Genomic DNA, 8,803 nt, shown 5'->3' on the forward strand with positions numbered 1-8,803 from the left:
GTCAGATATATTTACTTTGTAAATGTAGATCCTAACATTTCACATATAATTTAAATTTCCCGTTTCTGTCCTAAACCCAGTTATTTTAGATGGTTTTATCTGAAGCTATAATGTATCATTATACACTGCATATCTTTAGATGAATACAGTAGGGGGTGGGGGTACTTACTGTATCATCTGCTGTAAACTATATGTTTTATAAATAGATATGGAATGCATTTGCTTGAATTATGTTTGGGATCTTGCTGTCTCCCTGATGAAACAACAGACGGACAGGATTAAAGCTACTTGCTTACCTGTGTTTGGTTAATATATCACTACTGATAACATCTGATGACCAGAACCACTGGTTGTGTGATGGTGCTGTCAGAGTCGATGATCCCAGGCAGTTGCAGTGGGCTTGGTGTGGCTGATTTGTGCAATTACTTCACCCAGTCACATAATGCAATTTTGTGTACATCTTTGTGGAAACACCTCGGCTGTGTAGATGGCTATTGTTTCTGGCTGTAGCCATTTGCTCTTCACACCTGAAAGGTGGCAACACCACTGCTGGCAATCCAGGACATTCTTTTGTCAACCTTTTTATTCTCTCACAGTCTTGGTGACCGAGGATTTAAATTGCTGTACACATACCATAAAAATGATGGGAGATTTAAATGTCGAAATATTTGTGGTTGTCAATAATGTTACTGACTGCAGTCCCATAAATTATTTGAACATTCAGTATGCTGGGTAAAGCTTATGTCGTCATACATTTCTGCTTTTACTTGATGTTCTATATAATTTCAAGATATATCTATATGATTCAAGGTACCGTGTATCTTTGAGAATTTTTGGAAGTTTGCATGTGTCATGAAAAATGGGTCTCCATAGTCCACCAACATATGCATGTTTCAATTGTGTGTTCTACAACTTTTGGCAGCATATTTGTTTAGGAAAATTGTTGCCACTAAATTGCAGTGTAGGTACACACATAATTAGGACAATATATTTCCTCATTCTGCTTGTTTTAAGGACATTTTCGAAAGTTAAAGATCAAAATGTAGCTGTAGTTCTTAGGAAATCAGCTGCTGTGATGTAGTTGTTTTCTGCACAAATTGTGTTCCCATCTTAAAGGCAGTGTGTATTGTCTGCATTTGACATATATTTGAGCAATTTTATTAGTTTGATATGGAAGTTTGCTGCTGAGGCATTTAAGCATTCTTCTCACTCACCATATGCAAATGGAATGGAATGAACTACCAGTACCTGAAGCACGGAGAAATACCATCTTCCATGAAGTCCGTAGTGCTGTGCAAAGTGTGGATGTAGATCAACTCTTGCACCCCTTCTCCTGTAACAACTGACAGTGAGCTCACCTTGAATCTGATACTGCAAGCTTCTGCTGCTGTCATAATTCTTTCACTACATGATTTGCCCTCAGCTTACACAAAGGGTACAATTACTAATTTTGATGTCTTTTTTATTTTGATAATGTAACAATATTAGGAAAAGGATAGGTGCTGCTCACCATACAGTGGTGATGCTGAGATGCAGATAGGCACAACAAAAAGACTATCACAAAATAAGCTTTTGGCCAACAATGCCTTTGTCAAAAATAGATGACAGACACACACACGCACACATGCAAACGCAGCTCACACACGCAGACCACAGTCTCTGGCAGCTTCTGACACCTGAAGTCAGAGACTGTGGTCATCTGTGAGTGTGAGTTGGATTTGAGTGTGTGTGTGTGTGTGTGTGTGTGTGTGTGTGTGTGTGTCATCTACTTTTCACAAAGACCTTGTTGCCCGAAAGATTCTTTTGTGACTATCTTTTTGTTGTGCTTATCTGTGACTCAGTATCTCCACTAGAGTTTCAATCATTAGACCATCGTGAGATATCCTGTGTACAAAGGGAGGTAACCTGTGAAATGCATTTTGTATTTCACTGTCAATACAATGAATCTTGGTGTATGTGCTTATGAAAATTCACATGGTAACATGTTACCTACTAACAAAGTGATATAAGACAGTTAACATGGTTTATGGCATCAAACAACATAACATCCATCACAAGTCATAGAAATTAAAAGTACAACACAGAAAGTATTGGAGCTGAGAGTGTACAGACATACAACGAACTACTTAAATATGATGCATTTATACAATGTTACCTGCTGTCAGATTTTAAAGTACCTTACATTGACAATAATAAAATGTACCAGACACTATCAATGTTCATTCTATACATACAGCTAATTCCAAAATTTCATGTAGAGACACACCTTATACTGTTGACTATACAACTGTTTTACTTCCACAAGTCAAGCCAAAAATGATACAGACAGTTGACATACAGAAATTTGTACGTTACGACCCCGATGACTAATATCCTTACATTATACATGTTCTATAGCATATACCGCTCTGATCATTTATGACAGTCATAAATAAAAACTCAGCAATCTATACTTTGCATGCAATAGCATACTATTAGTATTACATCAACATTAGCATTGACAGTCACGAAGCGCTAATAAGTAGTGACTGATGTTTATGTATTATCTTTTATCTGAATTTTCTGCTCCTTATATTTTGTATGCACAATGTTTTTCTTACACTGTTCCCTTTGAGGGAAACAATACTCTTTAGTTTTAATGTAATTGGAGTACAAGAAACTACATTTTTAATACATTTTTATGCATGGTACGTTACTGACTTGAAGTAATATGTACATATGCTCACAGTTAGGTTCTAATTCCTTACAGGAAGTATTAACCGTAGTGAACTATAATATGTAGGCTGACAATATGTTGGAACATAGTTACATACACAGTATCTTATTAACGATAACATGCACACACAATGAAAATTAAAACACTAAGTGATTAAACAATAGTTCCATATGGTGTATAGCTAATATGAATTGACGGAATGCTGTACAATATAACAGAAACACTTCATCAGATTGCATTGTATTGAAAGTTACATATGAAATGCATTTCATAAGTTATCTCCCTCGATATACAGAATAACTAATGATGATATCTTGGTGGTGGAACAATGATGTTTTCTCAAATGCTAACGAGCTGTGTGGTACTGCCATCACAAAATACACAATAAAAGTAGTTTGTGTACAACAGGATTGTTACGTTCCCCTTATGTGGTATGCCCAGCCTATATAAGGCAAAAGACTACTGTTGCTTTACTGCTGTGATCGCTTTCAAAGTGGCACTGTAGAGGAACAACACTTGTGGCATGTGCAAACACACCACCTGTTGATATAGCCTAAAGCAACACATAGCTCTAGACTGCAGAATTGTCTTGCTTGTGTTGTCAAGAAAAGGACTTTGGCTTGTGTTTTATACTCTGGACTGAGAATGCTGAAAATGAAGTGCATTAGGTGAACTGACAGGGAGTGATATATGTGGGAAACAACTCTGTTAAAACATCAGGAAATAATTTCCATTTTACTGCAGGGACTGTAGAGTGCAAGAATTGCAGAGGCAAACAGAGATTAGAATATATACAACAAATAATTTAAGGTGGTGCTTGTCATTGCTGCTCTGGAGGTGAAGAGATTGACACGGGAGGAAATCTGATAGATTTAAATTAATTAATATGCAGAGCTAATCATTATCTAAATGTTTGCAATTAATAATAAATTGGAATTGCTCTATAGATTGGAGATGGGCAGTAACCCTACATTTGACATGGAGAGTGTGCGAAGTTGTTCACATTTGCCTTGTTACTGGCAGAGAGGCCAAATGAGCACATTTCTATAAACAATATAGCTGAGCATAGGCAAACCTATAAGTCAAAACAGGCTTAAACACTTACATTATATACTCTAGTGGCTAACAGCAATAAACTTCATGTAGGATACCTGTGTATCTTGCCACTTCCAGTCACCATATTTGGCTGCTCCCAAGTTAAGGAATAATAAAAGGAAGAATATTATTAAATTATTTATGCACCACAATTGTGATTATGGCTTATAATGCCATTTTAAAATGATAGCTATAACAACATAAATTTCTTAATGACCACTTCAACTAGATGTAAGAATATACTGTTCTTGAAATATTTTAGCTGTTACTTCTTCTCACTAAGAAATACATCCATGAATAGCCCATTTAAGAAGAATGGCATGCGTACCCACACATACCTTAAATAAGCTGAAGAAGATATGCAGACTGGCCTTGCATGTGTTAGCATTGATCAATGCTTGCAGTTTGATACACTTTATGGTGAGGTAGGAAGAGCTATAATTTTTCAAAAAAAATTTTCTGTGTGTCAAATATTTTAAGAACAAAACATATTCCGAGTTAGACTGGTCTTTAAGCAATTTATTGGGTAACCTGAAGGGAACTTTTAGAGGTTCTTGTGTGCGGGCATGAGCTATGAGGAGAAAGTGGCAGACTGCTCAACTTCTTCCACATTGTAAATGGCATTGTCTCTAGAGCCATTAACCGCACACTATTCACAGCTCGAACTTCGTGTAGTGTGAGACTGCCCATTCTTTCAACACATAAGCTGACTACAGTTTTTGTGTTCACTAGTATGCGTGAAGCCCATTAGCCTTTGTTGAACAGTTATAACAACAGGACAGCTTGTTTGGGGAGATATTCGGATTTTCACAATATAAACAACAGTTGAAAATGTGGATACAGTTTTTGTTTATGATCAGTGTCATCAAACTGTTGGAGCAGTGGTGCTATCCTGTACTGAAACGTGTCCTGATTGTAACAATCCCATACAATCAATCTTCATTTGCAAACATAATGATCAATTCAAGAATCACATTTTACTCTTCGTATTTCCATCCTTGAAGAAAGAATGGTAATACGTGAGAGAAAAGGAACTTACATTGTAATTGCAGTAACACAAAAGCAACACGTCACCATTTGGAAGCTCTAGCGAATGAGAGAGATTAGTCAAAAGGAGTGTTCTACGATTAGCTCATCCCGTCCCATTTTATCATTTCCACATTTCACTCCATCAACAGTTTATGTGACTGTTCTGGAGTCTATGAATGCAGTGTTTCTGTTTAAGATTTTGTTTATGGATGAAGCATCATTTACAAATCATGAGCAAATAGATTTTCACAATATGCACTATCTGTCCACTTGAAAATCCGCACTAATTGAAAGAAATGGATAAGCACTTACCTTGGTCACCCAGTGTGCTGTGCAAACTTTATAGGAATCATATAATTGGTCCCTGTTTTACTGATAGGAATTTTAAATGTATCTGGCTATGTAGTCCCCAATAGAAGTTACTAGGAAACATCACAACTGAGATAAGGCAATCCATGTGTGGTACCAACATTACTTCCTGTTTCATCCAGATAACTACAGCTCTTAACAGATCCAGAAGCAATTAAGCAACATTTTGAGCACCTGATATAAATTTCATAATGATATACACACAAACCAAACCCAACTTAAGAGATTACTTACATTTGGAACAGTACAACAGATGCTGTTATCTTGCTACTAAGTTCCACACATTATGGGTTTGAAATACCCTTTGAAGCCACAGAAAAAGGTATAAGATGCATTTAAAAATAACTAAGTTAGTGTCATAATTTGGCAGTAATAAACATTAAAAATTTCTTTTCTATGTCAGAAAACTCACCACATCATTTGCTATAACTTAGTGAAAACCATACCTTGATATATTTTCTACTTTTGTGTATGTTTTGGATGGTATGTTTTAGCTGCTTCATCTTATATTTTTCCTCATTTATGACTTATCATGTGTAGCTGAGGTTGATGTTTTGAGGCCAAATAATGATATCTTAGTTTGTAACAGGTAGCACAGTAAACAGATTCACGTAGCAGCTATTTGTGCATATTCCAAAACTACTTTGGTACCTCCTCTTCCTTAGGTGTGTTTTTTGTACACCATTAATTTTTTCTATATTCTCCAGCTCAGATCATTTGGTGAACTGTTAATCGACATTTAAATTAACTGTCTCTCGAGGACAGGTCCTTACAGTCAGACACTGATGACCCTGGAGGCAGCTGCACAGTTTGGAGAACCTGCAGGACTGCAATATCACCCGCAAGCTCGTCTGCACCCTCAACAAGGTAGGTAGGAGGGTCAGTGAGTGTGTGGCTGTTTCCGGGCCTGCAAAGCACTGCAGAACTGCCCCAGATACTCTGTGTGTTTGTAATTAACTGGCTCATTATGTGACATTATTTTATCAGAATTGTATATTAATAAAATGATGCAGTAGGAATAATGGAAGGGGGAAAGGTAACTACTCACTGAACACACTAGCAAGACTTGCTGTCTCCGTAAACTCAGTTACTTAAGGAAAACTTGCTAAAAACTGCTGTAAATTGTTAAAATATTTAAACTCTATTCAGAAAATGTCTAACAGTTATGTTACAAACACCATACAGAAAGGACCAGCTTAAGACAAGTGACACAAACTGTGGGTGGGGTGGCAAACTGAGAGAGGCACCACAACCACAACTACAAGAATTCTAGAGAGGACATATCACAACTAATAGCAGATGCTTGGGGCACCAAGCTGAGAGGAGCACCCAAGAGCAAGATTTGTATGTATAGTGTATTACGATTAGTAGTGGATACTGAAACAGATGAAAGCGCATGATTGTAAATGTGGGAGAAAGGACGGGCGGGGGGGAGGGGGGGGGGGGGGGGGGGGGAGAGAGAGATAATAAGTTGCTTGTGCAGAAAAATGTTCTTTAAACAATCCTTCATACATGTACTTTAGATATTTCATCAAGTCTGTGATGACGTACAAGAAAACTGGACACTAGGATTAAGTGCAATTGATTTTTGGTTACAGGAATGTTGCTCTGGGCCCAGTTCTTGTCTAACAGAGCACAATTGTATTCTGTGGTGGAGGTGGAATGAACAAGAATACAAGTATTTTATTTGCATTGAACAAATTTTGTATGTTTTTGTCTGGAGGGGAGACTGCAATATTAGACTTTATTCAGGCATCTTCTTCCTTTTATGGAGCAGATCTGCACACTTGAAATCATCTTCCATCTCATCGTAACAACACTCTACACACCAAGTTTCCATATAATCCACAAAATCTACAATCCTGGATGCCCCATTGAATCTGACTATTGTGATCCCTCTGGAAGAATTTCTGCTCTTGTTGACCAGTACCTCCAACCACTTGCCTGAAACCTAGCCTCCCACATTAACAATATTAACCACTTCCTTCACCAACTTTCTACCATCCCCATCTCTTTATCTTCTTAACCCCTACTCGTCATGGTTGATGCCACCACCCTACACACAATACCCGTCATGCCCGTGACCTTGCCACCCATCTCTTTATCTTCTTAACCCCTACTCGTCATGGTTGATGCAACCATCCTACACACAACATCCGTCATGCCCGTGACTTTGCCACTATCATACATTACCTCTCCCAATGTCCTTCAAGACTCCAAACCTACCATCTCTTTCCTCATATACCTTACCAACTATATCCTGACCCACAGATACTTTTACTTTCAACAGAAAATTTACAAACTTATCCACAGCATAGCCATGGGCACCCGCATGGAACCCTCCTATGCCGACATATTTGTGGGCCATCTAGCGGAAATCTTCCTAGCATCCCAAAACATGCAATCCCTAGCTTGGTTCAGGTTCATTGATGATATCTTCATGATCTGGACTCAGGGCCAGGACACATTATCCACATTCTTTCACAACCTCAACAATATTTCTCCCATATGCTTCATCTGGTCCTCCTCGTCTTCAATGGGCCATCTTTCTGAATGTTGACTTCCACCTTTCTGATGGGTCCATCCACCACTTTGTTCACATTAAACCCATTAACCACCAACAGTTCTTGTATTTTGATGGCTGCCAAACCTTCCATACCACAAAAATGCATTCCATACAGCCTACCAAAATGTGGACAACACATCGGTAGAGACAATAACTCTTTTGCCCTTTATGTTTAAGGCCTCACAAAGGTCTTTAGACAGGCAATACCCCCAAACCTAGTCCACAAACAGATTTCCCATGCCATATCCTTACATGCCCCAAGTCCTCCCACCATCACCACCAAGAACCAGCCACAAAGAAGTGCCCCCCTCCTCACCCAATGGAACAGCTGAATCGTATTCTTCACAAGGACTTTGATTATCGCTCACTCTGTCCTGAAGCTGGGAACATCCTACCGAAATCCTCCCTGCACTTCCTAAAGTGGTGTTTGATCACCCACCCAACCTACACAACATCTTAGTCCATTCCTATGCCGCTTCCACTCTGAAGCCTTTACCACAGGGATATGATCCCTGTGGCAGACAAAAGTGCAAGATCTGCCATCTGCCCAATCCACCCTTACCAAGCACCTCCTACTCCAGTCCTGTCAAGCACTTATCCTCACCATCTGAGGTCAGGTCACCTATCAAAATCAGCTATGTCATATCAACTCTGCTGCAAGCAATGCACAGCCTATAATGTTGCGATGAATACCAACCAATCATTCATCAGGATGAATGGCCACTGCCAAACTACTGTCAAGAACATAGATGAACAACCAGTGGCACACCATGCTCAATTTCAATGGCTGTTTCACAACCCAAGCCATCTGGAACCTTTCCTCCACCACCAGCATCCCCGAATCCACAGATGGGAGTAATCCTTACAACACATCCTCTGCTGCTGTAATCATCCTGACCTCAATCTCGGGTAACCCACTATCCCCACAAACTCTATCCAACAGTTCACCCTTCCCGTGTTCCTCTTCCTGCGTTCTGCGTCCCTCTCCCTGTACCCGCCCCACCCAATACTATCCCCACCACAACTAG

This window comes from Schistocerca americana, chromosome 10, assembly GCF_021461395.2.
Source record: "Schistocerca americana isolate TAMUIC-IGC-003095 chromosome 10, iqSchAmer2.1, whole genome shotgun sequence".
Lineage (NCBI taxonomy): Eukaryota > Metazoa > Arthropoda > Insecta > Orthoptera > Acrididae > Schistocerca > Schistocerca americana.